This window comes from Stegostoma tigrinum, chromosome 30, assembly GCF_030684315.1.
Source record: "Stegostoma tigrinum isolate sSteTig4 chromosome 30, sSteTig4.hap1, whole genome shotgun sequence".
Lineage (NCBI taxonomy): Eukaryota > Metazoa > Chordata > Chondrichthyes > Orectolobiformes > Stegostomatidae > Stegostoma > Stegostoma tigrinum.
The window spans coordinates 5,934,297-5,954,106 of record NC_081383.1 but is presented as its reverse complement, the minus strand read 5'-3'; the positions used below and the strand labels follow the sequence as shown (position 1 = coordinate 5,954,106).

The window sequence follows — 19,810 nt, the reverse complement described above, 5'->3', positions numbered from 1 at the left end:
CAGTAATCCTTCCCCTAGACACATGAATAAAACTTCTGTTAAAAAAAGCAGTTTCATGTAAACTTTCAAAAATTGGTTTGAAATCCCAGGAAAGAAACCGGTCAGTATAAAATTTTGATGACTTTTGTTTAGAGTTTGGATCAATTGAGATGTTTGCTGACAAGGTTTTGATATCTTTTCCAATTTCACTTCAGACATGGTCTTGAAATGCTAAAACAGAAATTGCTGGGAAAACATCAGCAGGTCTGCCAGCAGCTGTGGAGAGACTCTCTTGGAAGGGTCACTGGACTCAAACTGCCAACTTTGTTTTTCTCTCCACAGATGCTGCCAGACCTGCTGAGTTTCTCCAGCAATTTTTGGTTTGGTTTCGGATTTCCAGCATCTGCAGTCCTTTGAGAATTTCCTCGTGGGCTCGTGGTGGCCAGAGTCCAGGAGTTGATTTACAGATATTTACAGATAGATTTACTTGAAGGTGTTTAGCATGCTTGCCTTTTTTGCCTAGGCCATTGAGAAGAGGACGTTGATGAGGCTACTTTTTGAGTACTGTGCACAGTTCTGGTCACCCTGCTATAGGAAGGTGATTTTTAAGTTGGACAGGGTTCAGAAGGAATTACCAGGACATTCCTGCGGCTGGAGGGTTGGAGCGAGATGATGAAGCTGGAAAGGTTGGGACTTTTTTGACTGGAGCTTGGAAGGTTAAGGGGTAACCTTATAAAGGTTTATAAAATCATGAAGGGCATAGATTAGCTTAATTGCAAAGGTCTTTTTCCCTGGGGGGGGTGGTTGGGGGTTGAAACTGGGCAGCATATTTTTAAGGTGAGAGGAGAAAGATTTAAAAGGGACCTGAGAGGCAACTTTTTTAAACAGGGGGTGGTTCCTGTGTGGAATGAACTGCCAAAGGAAGTGGTTGATGCAGCCATGGTTACAGCTGAAAAGGCTGAATAGGGAAGGAATAGAGGAATATGGACTAAATGCATGCAAATGGGCCTGGTTTAGTTTGCGAAATTTGGTCGGCATCAATGAGTTGAACCGAAGAGTCTGTTTCCGAGCTGCATAACTGTGTTTGCAGGATGCGAAGGGGATGTGGCTTATATCTTGCTCATCGAATGCATGAAAAAAAAATGGTGCCATCATGTTAAGTTGTACTTTTAATGTAAGCAAACCAATAATTCAAAACAATTGGTAAAACAGTAATGTAGCCTCTTTATTTGAAAACTGTATTCAGATAGATTTATTTGGAGACTAAGAATCGAATCAAATCGCTACAGAGTGAAAGCGGGCTGTTCAGCCCATCGAGTCCACCCCAACCCTCCGAGGAGCATCCCATCCAGACCACCACCCTACCCTATCCCTGTAACTCTGCATTTCCCCTGGCCAATCCACATAATCTGCACATCTTTGGACTATAGGAGGAAACCACAGCATCCAGAGGAAACACACATAGACTCGAGGAGAAAGTGCAAACTCCATCCAGACAGTCACCTGAGCCTGGAATCAAACCCAGGTACCTGATGTTATGAGGCAGTAGTGCCAACCACTGAGCCACCGAGACTATCAGTATGGCACATTCAATTTCCACTCTGTTAGTAGCAGTTGCTTACAAGTCATGAGGCCAGTACATGACTTTCCGTTGGGGTAGTTTGTGATTGACGGTATTTTAAGATACACTGACCTAAAAGTATTCTCATTCACTCATGAGACATGGGCATCACTGACTGGCCCAGCATTTATTACCCTTGCTCTTCCATTGACCCTGCCCATACATTGGTCTGGTTGTCCTTGAGAAGATGGTGGTCAGTTGCGTTCTTCAACTGCTGCAGTCATAAGCTGTAGGTTGACCCACAATGCCATAAGGGAGGGAGTTCCAGGATTTTGACCCAGCAACACTGAAGGAACGGTAATATATTTCCAATGGATGGTGAATGGCTTGGAAAGGAACTCACAATTGGTGGCATGTGTCTGCTGCCCTTGGCTTTCTGGATGGAAGAGGTCATGGGTTTCGAGTATTGGAGTATGTGTGTGATTCCTACTTATCTGATAAAAATGATGAAAAAGTACTGACCGATAGAAGGGGAGAAGTTACCTTCCTGCCCCTCAACCATATCTAAGTCTCTGAGTAATGATTGAAACATACTTACACTGTTTTTTCATACCGCTTAGCTGTTTACTGTCTCCTAACTTTCCAGACAGCTCAATTCTCTTCCAAATCGGATTAAACACACCCTAAATTAATATTCAAATAAATAAATAGCCCAGATTCTCTTACTGGCTACTATTCTAGTCAATTGGCCAGGAGATACTAAGAAATTAGAGACCTGGGCACCCACAAACTGACCTTTAAAGAATGGGTTACAACTAACTCGGGGTCAGCCTAACATCTCTTTTAAGACAAAAATCTTTGGCTTCAGCAGTAATTCAAAGGAAGTGCAGCTGCTGCTTACAAAATGGGTCAGCGATGTGTGGAGCTGATGTGGTCTGGTCACATGTCACAGACTTTGCTTCATGGAGAATTGTAGACCATTGAGTCAAGAAACCACAAAACAGTCAGGCCATAGGCAAGCTTTCGTTACTCTGAATAACAACTTTACCCAAACTCATTTGTGTCAATCATTTTGATTGCTAAGGAGACGGATTTAATCACACTGGGGCAAAAGAAGGTACTGGCTCCACGTTGATTCTTGTTTTCCCTGAAAAGGGAGGGTTCTGTCTGCATGTTTATTCAATCTTAGACCATCTTTCGGATTCTTCTCCAGGGCTGTTCTGTATTCCCGAAGCAGTCAGACCAGGCTTGAAACCTTAACTCTGTTTCTTTCTCCACGGACACTGCCAGACCCGCAGAGTTTAGAACATAGAAGATAGAACAGTACAGGCCCTTCAGCCCACAATGTTGTGCCAACCTATTATCCTACTAAAATCAAACTACCCTGCATACCCTACATTCTACTATCCTCCCTATTCAAGAGTGGCCTAAAAGTCTCTAAAGTATCTGACTCCACTACCACTGCCGACAGCACAGTCCACACGCACATCACTCTCTGTGTGAAGAACCTACCTCTGACATCTCCCCTATACCTTCCTCCAATCACCTTAAAATTATGCCCCCTCATAATAGTCATTTCCACCTTGGGAGAAAGTTTCTGACTCTCCACTCTATCTATGCCTCTCATCATCTGGTAAACTTCTATCATCCATTTTTGCTGCAACGAAAATAAATCTTAGTTTCCTTCTTTCCTCAGAAGACCTGCCCTCCAGTCCAGGCAGCATCCTGGTAAATCTCCTCTGCACCGTCTCTAAATCTTCCACATCCTCTCTATAATGAGGTGACCAGACTGAACACAATATTCCAAGTGTGGTCTAACCAGGGTTTTCCAGTTTCTCCAGGATTCTCCATGTTTGTTTCAGATTTCCAGTGTCTGCAGTATTTTGTTTTTATTTTGGCACATGCCTGAATGGAGACTGGAACCCATAACCATTGCCAGAGGTTGGAATAGCCACCCATTGAACAACAGCTGACTGTATGTAGGATAATTGGTCCCTGAAAACCCTCTCATCTTGTCCTCCAGTGATGTGACCCCTCTTGCCCATGATTTCTGGCAACTTTTCTTGCTTTAAGCCCTCATTGCCAATTGTGCGATATTACAAAAGGTGGTTCTACCAGCCAAGAGTTCTTGCTAGTTGCCAGGCAATGAGTAACAGCAAAAAACCTGCTCAAGGTAACCTTGGGTGAACAAAGTGATCTTTGAAGAGCATTCAGAACTCAACCAAAGTGCCCAGTCAAAAGCAGAGAACAAGCAACTGGTTTGCAAGTACTTACAGCACAATCCTTTAAAACTGCATAGTGTAGGAGAACCTATCTGTCAGCGTAGTGTCACGTAGTGCTCAGTGAGGATAATATGTGACAACTGATGCGATCAGCGAAGGCATGTTTGAACATACTGCACCTGTAAATGTTTTGGTGGTAAACCCTATTGAGTCCACAGGTGAACAGGAACAAATTTCTATGTGGAACTTTCAGAGTACCTCTTCCCTTGACAATAGGCAAAGGCCTTTCCAGCTGGAAATCATCACCTGAGCCTTTATTAAAGCAGTCCCAGAAGGGGCCCTCTTGTGATGCAGTGGCAGTGCCCCTACTCTCAGACTGGGAGGCCCGTGTTCAAGTCCCACTTGCTCCAGAGTTGTGTGATAATGTCTCTGAATAGGTTGCTTAGAAAAAAAAGTTAACTTTTAGTAAAGCAGATACACAAAGGGCTCTCTTGTCTTGCAGAGGTAACGTCCCTACCAATGGATCAGGAGACCTGGGTTCTGGTGTCATCTGCTCTCGATATATGTAATAACATCTCTGAATAGGTGGATTAGCAAAATAGGCTCATGAGAAAAGTAAAACATTTATGGGGACCCTGCTATAGTATTGTGGCAGTGTCCCTACCTGTGAACCAGGAGGCCCTCATTCAAGACCCTCCTGCTCCAGAGGAGTGTAATAACATCCCTGAACAAGCTGCTTAGAAAATATGTAGAAAGGTGACAACACTCCAACCTGATCGATAGTAATGATTGGACCCACAGCACATACTTGGATAGGTGTACTGAGTTCCAAACTGTTTAAAAATACATATATAAAGCAAACCCAGAGGGCTCTTGTGGTTCAGTGGCTCAGTTTCAAGTCCTGTATGCTCCAGAAGTGTCCAGTAACATCTTTGAAAAGATGGATTAGAAAATACCCATAAAGTGCTAATAGTGGTTCTGTAAAAATAGAGCAAAGCAGACCCAGGGGTTGGAGAAAAAAAGCGTTCAGTTGTTGAAGAGATAACACAGTGTAGAGCTGGATGAGCACGGCAAGCCAGGCAGTATCAGAGGAGCAGAAAAGCTGACGTTTTCATGTTGGGGCCCTTCTTCAGAAATTTGAAGAAGTGTCCCGACCGCAAACGGCAACTTTCCTGTTCCTCTGATGCTGCCTGGCTTGCTGTGCTCATCCAGCTCTACACTGTGTTATCTCTGACTCCAGCATTGGCAGTACTTACTATCTCTCAGTTGTGTAAGGGTACAAAAGGCAAAAAAGGAAAATAAAGCAAACCCAGAGATAGGTCTGCAGAACTGTCTGTGCTCGGCCTAAGTCCACCACGAATAGTGGCTCTGTTTTGCTGTTCAAAAATAAATGCTGTTCCTTTCCATTCGGGCTTTCTGAGTTACTACATAGGCAATGAGACTAAAGTTTCAGACAGCATTACTTTTCAATGAACCTGGGAAATATTGGAAATGCTGCTGTTTGGAAACCTGGAACATTACAATGCAGGTGTGAAGAGTTGGCTCCTGTACACTGAAAGACTGAGCTACTTATTTTTCAGGTAGACAGGATAGAAGGGTGTCACCAACAAAATGTAATTCCTCTGACTGCTTTTGAGGTCCCAACTTCTAGTATCATAAGTAATTTAACCTCCCAGCAATGCAGAGTCAAAATCCTTCACCGAGCTGATCAATACAGCAGTGCACCGCTGTGACCCCAAGCTGTGTGTTTTATTGCGGAGTTGTAGTTTTTACACGGCAAATAGATTTACAGGGGAACTTGGATTCTTAAGAGAAATTGGTGGAAAGCTGTGAGCCCAGATCAGCACTTTGGGAAATGTTAAAGAATCACTTAGTTTGTGGAATTAGTAATATGACAATGTAAGAGAAGCAGATGTAGACCTTAAGAAAACGCAGAATAAAACAGGGTTGGGAGCTTCAGGGGACCATGGACAGTACAGACCTCAGGCCATATTGCTGAGCCAAAACCCCAGCAGATAATACTAGTGGCTCCTGGTTGTTGTCAGGGAAGGGCGATTGGGATCAGAAACCACAAGGTTACAGACCCAGATAGGAAGTTTCTCCAGGATACAGAGTGGAGCAGGATCCATCTGCACTCATGATCGTTGAGTTCATCCCGGCTAGCCAAACTGACAAAGTGAGGATGAGGAATTGGGATACATTTAAATTGCATCACTGCTCCCAAAGCGGTCCCAACTCATAAGATTTCAGGGAAATGGCCGTCCCATAGACATGGAGGCTAATACAGATACTGCTGAATCTACCGTTGGAGAGAAAGGAGGCTCTGATCGGGCATTTTACCTTTAAGCCTGTACGAAAGCAGGGCTGGATTGGCCACATGCATAAGGGAGCCTTATGTATCACTGGGGCCACAGTAACTCCCGTTATGTGTGGGCAACAAACAGTCCGACTCCACTTACTAGTGGCACAGTGGCCAGGCCCCAGCATTTTGGGAAGGGACTGGCTGTAGAAAATCCACCTGGATTGGCAACAGCTTTTTAAAATGGGCTGTGGTGATCCATCTGAAGTCATTGGGAAGTATCCAAGAAGGCCTTGGGAAAATAAAAGGCACTAGGACTGAGATCTATGTAGGCCCAGGGGCCCAACCTAAATTCCTCAAGGCACAGCCAGTCCTGTGTGTCCTTTGTGCCAAAGCAGAGGCTGAGTTGGAACATCTAGAGAAGCTTGGCATCGTTGGCCCGCTGCCATGTGTTGAATGGGTCATGCCATTAGTCCCAGTTTTTAAAGATGACAGCTCTGTCTGTCTCTGTGAGAATTATGAGCTGATGATCAACACATCATCTCTCTTAGACAGCTAGGATATGTCATGCATTGAAGACTTGTTTCCATAGCTATTTTCTACTTTGGATATGATCCAGGCCAACCTCCACCTGGAGTTTGAGGTATCATCCCAGAAGTACGTCACTATAAATGTTCACAACCATGAGACCACTTGTCTGTGGGGTGTCTTTGTGGTGTCTTCAGCTTATGCCATCTTTCAAAGGCTGATGGAGAACATCCTCTAAGGGGTGCCTATGGTCGCGGATCTAGTCGGATGATGATTTAATTTCAGGAGCTGCTGCAAAGGAACATTTGTAGGGTTTGGAGAAGGTTTCACAATGTTTCTCTGTGCCTGTCACCTGACAAAATGGGGAAAATGTGTTTCAGGTAAACGAGGTAACGCACCTTTGGGACAGCATGGACGAGGATGGATTACAACCTGTCGAAGAGAGAGTGAAGGCCATAAAAAAAGGCTCTGCCTCCCAGGAGCACAACAGAGATGATGTTTTCTCTAGATCTAGTAAAGTACTGTAGGAAATTCATTCCTGACCTGGTGACCCAGCTCGCACCCCTCCATGTCCTGCCAAAAACAAACATCAGAAATGGTCATGGCAAATGCCATCAGAGAAAGTCTTTGTAAATGTCAAACAACAACCACTATTGACAGATATTTTAGCTCATTAGAACTCACTGAGACCACTCATTGTCCCTGTGACGCGTCCCACTGTGGGATAAGGCTGGTATTACCACATCGTTGGGACAATGAGATAGAACGCCCAGTCACATGCACATCAGGAACTCTGGCAGATACAGAAAGGAAGTATGCCCAGATTGAGAAAGGAGGTTTGGCCATGGTAATTAGTGAAAATGCTCTACCAGTATGTCTACAGTCAGCACTTCACCATAGTAACTGATCACAAACCTCTGCTGGGCTTCTTTGAGGAAAACAAAGCAATTCCTCCCTTTGTATCAGTTCAGATCCAGCGCTGGGAACTGCTATTAGATGCCTATGAATATACCTCGGAGTATCATCCAGGGAGCTAGAAGGACCCCACTTTGGCAAAACTGTGTCTTCTGGTCAACATTCAAAGCATAAACTGCCCAGGTTCAGTGCCATTAGTAAATAAATAGTTGCCACAAGTGGTATGATCCCAGCTGATGGTATTTCTGGGCAAGTCAGATGTCAGGCTGAAATATGGCTTGTCAGATGTTTTCTTTGGTTTTAAAGAGGTGATCTTTTACTGAATCACAAGCAGGTAATGTCGCAGGTTGGGTTTTAATCTATTGTGATGCATTTGCAAATGTTAAGAAGGGACAAACATGAATACACAAGGCCCTGTTTTATGCTGGCAAAATGGATACTTACATTTTAGGTTTTTCAAAAACAAGTGGGTCATAGAGACAGACATTCTCTGCTGTATCCCTGTGGATGCCACATGCTTCCTGGAAGTACTGATGGTGATCACAGATCACCTGAATGTTCATAGAATGTAATTCCTTCCTTTTGATGAATTCCACAGCCCTCTAGTCTCATGTGTGTGTACCTGAATCCCACTTGCCCTGCCACAGTAGTGAGTATATTATGGGGAAACCAGGTGAATTTATTTGAGTCACTCAAATTTTTTTAACAATACATAGATGGGACTGCCATGTGATGAAGCACTGCTCATTCCTCATTGGTTGTTATTTCAGGTTATTTCCATTTTCTCGTTAGTGTTTTCTCTTTTGGCAGGATGTAGAAGCTAGAGAATGTGGGGAAATAAACAGTGACATCTTGAAAAATGTCCATTTTACCGAGGAGGTGGTGCTGGATGTCTTAAAACAAATAAAGGTGGATAAATACCCAGGACATGATCAGGTGTAGCCTAGAACTTTGTGGGAAGCTAGGGAAGAGATTGCTGGCCCCTTGCTGAGGTACTTGTATCATTGATGACTGCAGGTGAGGTGCTAGAAGATTGCAGGTTGGCTAACGTGGTGCCACTGTTTGAGAAAAAAGGTAAAGAAAAGCCAGGCAACTGTAAACTGGTGAGCCTGATATTGGTGATGGGCAAATTCTTTTCTGCGGGCCGGGATTTACATGTATTTGGAAAGGCAAGGACTGATTAGGGATAGTCAACATGGCTGTGTGTGTGGGAAATCATGTCTCACTATACTGATTGAGTTTTTTGAAGAAGTAATGAAAGGAATTGATTAGGGCAGAGTGTTCAATGTGATCTATATGGACTTCAGTAAGGCATTCAACAAGATTCCTCATGGCAGACTGGTTAGCAAGATTAGATCACAAGGAATATAGGGAGAACTAACTATTGGGAGACAGAAATGTCTCAAAGATAGAAGACAGGGTGGTGCAGGGTTGCTTTTCACACAGGAGGTCTGTGACAAGCGGCGTACAACAAGGATCGGTGCTGGGCCCACTGCTTTTCATCATCTACCTAAATGATTCGGATGTGAACATAGGAGGGATGGTCAGTAAGTTTGCAGATGACACCAAAATTGGAGTTGTAGTGAACAGTGAAAATGGTTACCTCAGAGTACAACAGGATCTTGATCAGATGGGCCAATGGACCAAGGAGTGGTAGATGGAGTTTAATTTAGATAAATTTGAAGTGCAACATTTTGGAAAGGCAAACCAGGGCAGGACTAATACACTTAATGTAAAGGTCCTTGGAAGTGTTGCTGAACAAAGACATCTTGGAATACAAGTTTGTAGTTCCTTGAAAGCAGAGCTGCACGTAGACAGGGTGGTGAAGGTGGCGTTTGGTACGCTTGCCTTTATTCATCAATGCATTGAGTGTAGGAGTTGGGTGGTCATGTTGTGGCTGTACAGGACTTTGGTTTGGCCACTATTGGAATACTGCAGCAATTCTGGCCTCTCTGCTATAAGAAGGATACTGTAAAATTTGAAAGGGTTCAGAAAAGATTTATAAGGATGTTGCTAGACTTGGAGGGTTTGAGCTAAAGGGAGAGGCTAATTGACTGGGGCTATTTTCTCTGGAGTGTCGGACACTGAAGGGTGACCTTATAGATGTTTATAAAATCATGAGGGGCATGGATAGGGTAAATAGACAAGGTCTTTTCCCCAGGGTAGGGAGTCCAAAACTAGAGGGCAAAAGTTTAAGGAAGAGGAAAAGATTTAAAAGGGCCCTAAGGGACAACTTTTTCATGCAGTGGGTGGTGCATCTTTGGAAAGAGAAAGTGTTGGAGCCTGGTACAATGACAAAAAGACATCTGGAAGGGGATTTGAACAGGAAGAGTTTAGAGGGACATGGGCCAAATGTTGACAAATGGAGAAGATTTATCTTGGAAATGATGGATGATGATGGGATAGTGTAGGGGGATGGGCTTAGATCAGTTCACAGGTCGGCACAACATCGAGGGCTGAAGGGCCTGTTCTGCGCTGTATTGTTCTATGTTCTATGTCTGGTCAGTATGGATGAGTTGGACTGAAGGGTCTGTTTCCATGCTGTAATGATACTCAGGCTTTGTTTCCCTTTCAATCCCTGAGCAGACTGTCTGGTCTAACTCTTTCAATTCTAAACCTATTTCTATTAAAAGAGATGGCCTAAAAACGTCTGCCACATTCTCTTGCCTTCAGTGCTCAGAACTTTGAATATAGGAGTTGGACCGTCATGTTGGGGTTGAGCAGGACATTGGTGAGGCCTCTTCCAGAGTACTGCGAGCAGTTCTGGTCTCCCTGTTAGAGGAAGGATATTGTTGAGCTGTAGAGGGTTCAGAAGAGACTTACCAGGATGTTGGCAGGTATGGAGGATTTGCTTTATAAAGAAGAGGCTGGATAGGCTGGGACCTTTTTCACTGGAGCATAGAAGGTTGAGAGATGGCTTTTATAGAGGTTTACAAAATAACAAGCAGTATAGATAAGGTGAATGGTAGGGTGTCTTTTCCCTAGGATGGGGAAATTCAAGACTAGGGGGGGCATATTTATAAGGTGACTGGAGAAAGAATTCATTTCAAGACATCGGGGCAATTTTTTTTACATAGCGAGTGGTTTGTATGTGGAATGAACTTTCAGAGAAAGTGTTGGATGTAGATACAGTTACAACATTTAAAAGGCATTTGGATAAGTAAATGAATAGGAAAATTTAGAGGGATATGGGCCAAATGCAGGCAGATGGGGCTAGTTTAGTTTGGGATCATGGTTGGCATGGACTGAAGGGTCTGTTTCAGTGCTCTGAGACTCTATACCTTAATCCTTTCAGTTTTTATTTTGGAAATTGTGTTGAATAACTGAATTCCCTGTTTCCAGAACCATCTCCCTGTTTCATAGTTGCTTTTACTGCCCATCTGATTTTATGGGCCTGCGATCAAGTCATAGCACAGTGAGGAAACAATTCCAGGATGTTCCAGTAATAACATTTACCTCTGCTACTCTTGCAGAAGACAATATTCTTGAATCTGTCAGATTATTTCCCAAAATAAAATAAATTCCTTGAATAATTTTTTTTCCACAACTTCCAATGCAATTTATGCATTTAACAAGTCACTCTCATCTAACTTTAAATAATGGGGCTTGTTTGTAACCTCCATAAATACCCCAAATTAATATTTTCTCCTTCATTAACCATTCACCATGAACTAAGAGGAAGAACAAAGTTTACAGCTCAAAAAATACAAATAGGAGCCTCCTGGAACAAGTTCCTGGTGAATGTTTAGTTTAACACTCCAACCATTGCCGGCGAGTCCTGTTAGGTGTTGGAAGACCTGACTTGGTGGGTGAGAGAGAGTGAGAGAGAGTGAGAGAGAGAGAGAACAGAGAACAGAGTATAGAGCTGGATGAACACAGTAGGCCAAGCAGCATTAGAGGAGCACAGAAGCTGACGTTTCGGGCCTAGGCCCTTCATCAGAAAGGTATTCAGGAGATGACGGTGAAAACAAGATTGCAATAGCTCAAAGCAAATAAAAGAGAGAGATTTGGGACATTGGAAATACTATTAAAGGGAGAGTTTGTTACAGCATCATGCTTGGAATTCTTGTGACTGTTGCCAAAAGAAAGGATCTTCTCCCAGAAGCTTGTCAAGATCAGTGTTAGGCTCCACCTGACAGTGTCCCTGCACATGACCTGTATTTGGTGAGACAATATTTAATTAACCAGTCATTTGCAGAACTTGAACATTGCTTAAAAGAGAAGCGCGTGGCCAAAGCTTTGCATAAGACATCAGAGCAGGAATACACCATTCAGCCCTTCAAAGTCTGTTCTGCCATTCAACAACATCATGGCTCATCTCTATCCCCAACTCTACTTTCCTGCTTTTTCACCATGAAACTTGATGCCCAAACTAATTAAACATTTTTGTAATTCAACCTTGAACAGACAGAATGATGCAGCCTCAACAGCCCTCTGTGGCAAAAAAAAAATTCCATGTGAGAGAAGAAATTCCTTCTTGTTCTTCCTTTATTCTAAGATGATACACTCTGGTCTTAGATTCTCCCATTAAGGAGAAGCTACCTTTCTGAATCTACCCTGACCAGTACCTAACAATGTCATAAGTTTCACAAAAGCCACCATTGATTTTCCTGAACTCTGACGAGCACAGGCCCAGCTTCTCCTCATCCAAATCTCCCTCCATACCTGGGGCAGCCTCATGGGCCTTATCCATCCTGTGTGAAGAGGGGCTGAACACAAATGTTTCACATTTAAAGCTTCGTGTGATATTTAGTTTTCTCTCTACTTAATCTATTTTGTATCTACATGTGATAACCCCTACAGGGCCCATTAATTAATCTCTGTGGAGCTTTAGGAGAGTGAGATCATTTGATAAAAGGCAATGGCTGGCTTAATTGGAACTGATAACCTGGGCCATTTATGAAGCAGACTCAGGGCACCATGGAAGGTAAGCAGCTTTAACTGCCCCTCTGACTTTATTTGGACTTAATCCCCACCCTCTTCCTCCACTTTCTTCACATAAGAATTGCTCCCATTGGCCCTTGCCTCTCACCAATTCACAGGTCACATGGGTGTTTTCCTGGTTGTGAAAACATGGAATCAGGTTTTTTGAGTAAGAATGTCTTTACTGAGTCACTGCACATACATAGGCACCGAGGTGATGTGGGGATAAAATATGCAAATAAAAAAGAAACAGATAGGAGATTCAGAGTTTTCTGACTTCAGAGACTGACAAAACAAAATAAAACACACTCAGGGAAGGAGATAATGGGAACTGCAGATGCTGGAGAATCCAAGATAATAAAGTGAGGCTGGATGAACACAGCAGGCCAAGCAGCATCTCAGGAGCACAAAAGCTGACGTTTCGGGCCTAGACCCTTCATCAGAGAGGGGGATGGGGTGAGGGTTCTGGAATAAATAGGGAGAGAGGGGGAAGCAGACCGAAGATGGAGAGAAAAGAAGATAGGTGGAGAGGAGAGTATAGGTGGGGAGGTAGGGAGGGGATAGGTCAGTCCAGGGAAGACGGACAGGTCAAGGAGGTGGATGAGGTTAGTAGGTAGGAAATGGAGGTGTGGCTTGGGGTGGGAGGAAGGGATGGGTGAGAGGAAGAACAGGTTAGGGAAGCAGAGACAGGCTGGGCTGGTTTTGGGATGCAGTGGGGGGAGGGGACGAGCTGGGCTGGTTGTGTGGTACATTGGGGGAGGAGATGAACTGGGCTGGTTTTGGGATGCGGTGGGGGAAGGGGAGATTTTGAAGCTGGTGAAGTCCACATTGATATCATTGGGCTGCAGGTTTCCCAAGCGGAATATGAGTTCCTGTTCCTGCAACCTTCGGGTGGCATCCTTGTGGCACTGCAGGAGGCCCATGATGGACATGTCATCTGAAGAATGGGAGGGGGAGTGGAAATGGTTTGCGACTGGGAGGTGCAGTTGTTTATTGCGAACCGAGCAGAGGTGTTCTGCAAAGCGGTCCCCAAGCCTCCGCTTGGTTTCCCCAATGTAGAGGAAGCCACACCGGGTACAATGGATGCAGTATACCACATTGGCAGATGAGCAGGTGAACCTCTGCTTAATGTGGAAAGTCATCTTGGGGCCTGGGATGGGGGTGAGGGAGGAGGTGTGGGGGCAAGTGTAGCACTTCCTGCGGTTGCAGGGGAAGGTGCCGGGTGTGGTGGGGTTGGAGGGCAGTGTGGAGCGAACAAGCGAGCCACAGAGAGAGTGGTCTCTCCGGAAGGCAGACAAGGGTGGGGATGGAAAAATGTCTTGGGTGGTGGGGTCAGATTGTAGATGGTGGGGGCGGGGGCGGGATGTGAGGGATGTGTTGCGGGAAATGCAGGAGATGTGGTCAAGGGCGTTCTCAACCACTGCGGGGGGAAAGTTGCGGTCCTTGAAGAACTTGGACATCTGGGATGTGCGGGAGTGGAATGCATCATCCTGGGAGCAGATGTGGTGGAGGCGGAGGAATTGGGAATAGGGGATGGAATTTTTCTGGGATGTGCAGGAGTGGCAGCCCAGTTCGTCCCCTCCCACCACTGCATCCCAAAACCAGCCCAGCCTGTCTCCGCGTCCCTAACCTGTTCTTCCTCTCACCCATCCCTTCCTCCCTCCTCAAGCCGCACCTCCATTTCCTACCTACTAGCCTCATCCCACCTCCTTGAAATGTCCGCTTTCCCTGGACTGACCTATCCCCTCCCTACCTCCCCACCTATACTCTCCTCTCCACCTATCTTCTTTTCTCTCCATCTTCGGTCTGCCTCCTCCTCTCTCCCTAATTATTCCAGTTCCCTCTCCCCATCCCCCTCTCTGATGAAGGGTCTAGGCCCGAAACGTCAGCTTTTGTGCTCCTGAGATGCTGCTTGGCCTGCTGTGTTCATCCAGCTTCACACTTTATTATCTCAGGGAAGGAGTCTGCGGATAGGCTATCCCAGTCCGGGACAGATATATGTAAGCCACGAGCAGTGGCTGTAATTTGGTGTTTCAACAATAAATGATATTCCTTTCATTAGAATCCCTGTAGTGCCATCACCCCTTTAAATTACCCTTCCAAAAAGGCATCTCACACCCAGACCCCTGCATTTCCCATGGTCAGTCTTTCTCTTGCACGCCTGGAAACTGTAGCACCCCGTGGAAACCACTGCAAACACAAGGAGAATGTGCAAACACTGCACAGGCAGCCCAAGGGTGGAATTGAGCCTGTGAACCTGGTTCTCTGAGGTAGCTGTGCCACAGCGCTGCCTGCTTCCAGTTGCGTTTCCTGAGGTATTACATGAATAAATAATTAATTCCTTTGTTTAAGATATGAAACAATTGGAGTAACTATTTGGAGGCTTTTCCATGAGTTAATACACTGTTGTGAATACAGAGGTAGAAAGGGTGATTTGTTTTGGCTGTCTGTCTCTTTGTCCTAACACTTGCAATCTTATCAAATGCCTTCTGAAAATCTTCCCAGCTAATCGACACCTTTTCTCCTCTGTTGGACCGTTTGAAATTTGGCACTCTTGTGTTGGCCCTGATGAATGGAAAATGAAAAGCCATTGGCAACATGGGAGATCTATGACTCAGGATGATATGACTCTGCAGACGCCGGTATCCCATCACCAAGTCACCCTTTATTTACATGTGGAGAGTCCTTGACACAGGTCCAGCTCCCTCAGAGCCAACTCTCAGAGTGAACAGAACCTCTGACACTCCTGTTTATATCTGACAGCCAGGGCTCCCTGATGGGACCAGATTAACAGCCCCAATCAGGGAACTCATATTCTATAAGGTCCACCTGGCTGACCTCATTATAATCAATACACAGGGACACAGTTACAGGATCAGGGGCCAATTATTTAGAACTTAGATGGGAAGAAATTTCTTCACTCAAAATGAATCTTTGGATGTCTCCACTCCAGATGATTGCAGATGTCCCATCATTGAACAGATTGAAAGGTTGCTTTAGACAGAGTTTTAATCTCTCAAGGAGACAAAGGGTTTGAGGGATCAGACAGGAAAGTCAAGGTGAATGCCAAGATCAGCCATGATTATATTGACTGGCACAGCAAGCTCTTGCAAACATGAATTTGAGCAAAAGGGGGCCATTCAGTGATCAAACCTACCCCACCGTTCACTAAGATCATGGCTGACACATTTTGTTCCGAATTCTGCATTTTCCTCTCCCGCACCCCCCCGGCCCCACAATAACCTTTGATTCCTCAGCCTGACAAGAATCTTTTGATCTCTGTCTTAAAAATATTGAAACGGCCTGTCAGGGAGTTCCAAAGTCATATGGCTCTTTATCTCACTCCTAAAATTCCTTTTTGTTTACAGGATATACCTGGGCAATTTTCCACAGTGCTGGGTAGATGCCAGTGTTGTAACTGTACTGGAACAGATTGACGAGGGGAGCGGCAAGTTCTAAAGCACAAGTCTTCAGTACTATTGGCAGGGCCCAGGCCCTCACAGTATCGACTTCTTTGGTTTTGAGTAGCCTGAAACTTTGGAGGTGTCAATTTTCTGATACCCCACTCAGGGCAACACCTGGATCTAAAGTTTGTCAAAGATCTGGCTCCACAGTACTCAATCTCGTCTTCGGTTTGTGACCTTCATTGTGGTCTTGAACTTTCCCCTCAACGTTTCAATGAAATGCCTGCCAGTGACTGTCCCTGAGGGCTTTCACCAAGGCAGTGGGAGCTAAATACAGAGTGACTTTTCCAGAGAAGAGAGACGTCCTGCAGAAAATTGGCTATGTTTACAGGAAGTTGTTCAAAGTCAACAAATTGCATGTTTGCTGATTAATTTTGCAGCTAAGTCATGAGATTGTTGAAATAACATGGAAGACAGATGTAAAGGCTGTTGTTCAGTTAAGAATGTGTGTTCGACACAGAGGTGCTACTTTCAATTGTTAGTTATTCCTGGAAATATCCAGGATCTTTCCAACTGACGTCTATTCTCACTGTCAAAAATCTGCCCAATCCGAATGGAACAATTCAATTTCCTTGTCATTCAGAACTTGCCTCTGTTTCTACGCATTGTTGGAAGTGTAACCATTTGTATTGTTGTGGTATTAACTAAATACTTTTATTTCCAGGTGCTCTGAAATGTTCTATCGAAGAATAACAAAACTCTACAAACCGTGATGGGCCGAAAGGCATCTTCTCTACTCTGCGATTCTGTGATTCTAACATTTTGCAAGGTGATATTTCAGGGAGGCTAGCCAGCCCATTTTGAGCTGTTGCTTGCTTCTAATCTAATGCTGACACATGCCAAGGGCACCTAGATAATGTTTGAGCAAGCACCCGCAGCCTATGACTTCAGGCCCACGTTGTGGTCAATATAAATTTGTATGTTTCCTGGACTGGATGAATCAAATCCATTCTGCTTTTGGCTAAATGGTTTACTTTGCTTAATTTTGAACTTGCATTGTATATTCGTCTGTGCAAAACATTGTTGGACTGTGTTTCTGTCATTACTATAAGTGTGTGCCACAACATTAAAATAGATCTTAAAGTAGCGTTCTCGATGAAGTGCAAAATATTTTATCATTAATTTCACCGACTCCTCATCCAGGCTACTGGCTCTTTTTCACCTCAGTTGGCACCAGTCTGAATAAGGGGCCATTGAAATTACTGCCAAGAACATTTTCTGTTTAGCCAAAAACGGGATCCTCTGTTCAGGAATATGTCCTGAGTGAGGTTATGCATTTGTCTTTATTCAGTTGTGTCCCCCAAGCTCAACTGGCCTGGCACGGGTGTCCCCTTTCATCACCATAACCAATAACTCATAAGCCCCACTTGCCACGTATTCTAACTGCAAACTCAGTTGTAGTGCCTGTTTGGAGTCGAATTGGCTTCAGTTGTTTGGTGCTTTTGCATGGTCACATCATCAATTTCACATGCCAAATGGTCTCTCGGCATTTCGGTTTGGGTTAAAACAACATCACTTGCCTCTGTCATCATCCCAGCCTTGTCAAAAATCCCAATATGGGTTCCCCTGGTTCTCAAACTGTCAAGAAAACAAATAGGAGGTTTTGGATCGTAGTATCCCTGAGCTAAATCTGTCAAATCTAGAAAGGTTTTAGTATCTGGTGCCTCCAGGAAATTTAAGCTCCTAATAACAAAAAAAAACTGCAAGGCCACAAGCTGTCAGATGAATTACTCATTGATTTTTGTCTCTCCCAGTGTCATTTGTCTGGAATAAAGCCATTCTTCCCATAAGCTAGGCCCAGTCTTTGACAGCAGGATAGAGCAAGTCAAGCTTCCTAAATGATGTCATGTTGTCAGGAATTCGTACCTCAATTCAAAGATGACTGTTGCAACGAATATATTCGGGAACACGTTTTACTCTCAGCACCACTGAAATAACTCCACGAAGGCTGGTATCCTGTCATCAATTCACCCTTTATTTACATGTGCATAGTTCACGACACTGATCCAGTTAGGTCAGAGCCGGCTCCCTGACTGGACCAGATTTACATCCCCAATCAGGGAACTCATATTCTATGAAGTCCACCTGGCTGACTTTGTTACAGTGATGTCATGGGGCATGTGATGACATTGGGCCATGTGACATCACAGGGCAAATGGTGGTCATTGGGTCATGTGATGTCATTGGTCTTCTGATTTCATGGGGTGCTGGATTCCTGGAAACTTTCCGATGATTGCCCTCCATTAGCCCAAAAGAAGAAAATGATCAAAGGGATCAACAGGTAGTACTTAAGTCACGAAGAGCAATGAGCTTAGCAACAGTAACATTTGTAGGTGAATAGAAACATCACCTACATTGAACAAAGTGAAGGGAAGCCTTGCCGATTGTGAAGGAGAACAAATGGAAGCAGATTGTCGGACTGAGGGGTGGTGAAAGAACAATGTCACTGCAATACATTTGGTTTGGAGCCAAACGCTGAACATTTGTGGTGACTCTATTTCTGACAAAGAAAGAAAGATTGTTCTTCCTTTAATTATAATTATAACATATAATACCCACTGATCTGAATTGAAGTGCATTCACTCCTCCATTTCAAATAGTGCATTGGGCCAAAATACTCCCAGATCGAACCCAAAAGGTTAACATTGTGTTCTTACTTTTAATCAATGAAGAAATATGCCAAGCAGCTTGAGCCCATCCAAGAAGCTGCTTTCAACAAAATTCCAATAACCTTTCCCTTATCTCTGTTTCTCACAACAACTGTCCTTTTTAGACTTGTTCAGCACAAATGCCAACTTCATGGCATCCTGTGCCAAGTTCCAATTAGGTTTGTGATAGCATGGAGCTGTTTGTAGTTACCTTAAACCCAATTCACTTCAGATCCTGATGTCGAGAGAGGAGAGTCTGGACTGGGTCTTGACCTAGATTGTAATTTCTCACAAAAAAGGACTAAAATTCTTTAGTTTTCCATTAGTTGTCATGTGTAGGGGAAATGTGTTCATTCAGGAAAGTGACACTTTTAAATGTTGGAGTGAGAACATTATTGGAGGGATGTGGTACAAAGAAAGTATTTTTGATGGTGCTATGGAAAATGCTAGTCTTTCTTGAAATTCAAAGTGTATTTATGATTGAACATTTGAAAAAAGCATGTCTTTTTTGAAATATTAACAACATTGAAATAAAACGTGATGTCATTGAGGAGCTCTGTTGTGATTGGTGGGGATGACATGGTGGTAATTTCACTGGGCTCATAAGCCTGGACCCGAGGTTATTGTTCTGACATCATAGATTTAGAATTAGAATTAGATTTTATTGTCACATGTACTTAAGTACGGGCCTGCAGAAGTTTAGTGAAAGTTGTACAATGTCGCCACTCATGACACTACCTTATACTTGAGGTACCTAGATACAAAATCTTAGATAAAGAGTAGAAAAGTAAAGAAGTAATTGTAAAACATTACAATTCTTCTCAGTATAATGTAGTAAGTAAGAAATAGTTAATAGATCCTAATGTAGATATCCTTGTTATCCAGATATTCCAAGGATGAGCGGAGGACCAGGAAAATCACACTTGCCGTGGACCTATTGTGGCAGTAGGTGAACTGCAAGGGATCGTTGCAGGCTGGGAGGCAACTTGTTATGAACCATGACTAACTCTTTGAAACACTTCATAATTATGGAGATCAGAGCCGACAGGCAGGTGCCATTGAGGCTCGCTGCATGAGTTTGCTTTGGTACTGGGACGATGGTGATCTTCTTGAAAGGAGATGTGTGCGGCAAATATTTTGTACAGAGGGTGGTAGTAGCCTGGAGTATCCTGCCAGGGGAGGTGATAGAAGCAGATACAATAGTAATGGTTAAGAGGCATTTAGACAGACGCATGAACAGACAGTGAATGGAGGAATACAGACCATGTGCA

The 19,810-nt window shown here is 44.0% G+C and overlaps 1 long non-coding RNA gene across 1 annotated transcript; it reads left to right on the top strand.

Moving 5' to 3' along the window:
* Positions 1 to 19,531, top strand: LOC125465796 (uncharacterized). Its single transcript, XR_007250316.1, has 4 exons — positions 1 to 100; positions 12,308 to 12,431; positions 16,556 to 16,660; positions 19,425 to 19,531. It is a non-coding gene; the product is annotated as an uncharacterized LOC125465796 (long non-coding RNA).
* Positions 19,532 to 19,810: the final 279 nt, after the last annotated feature.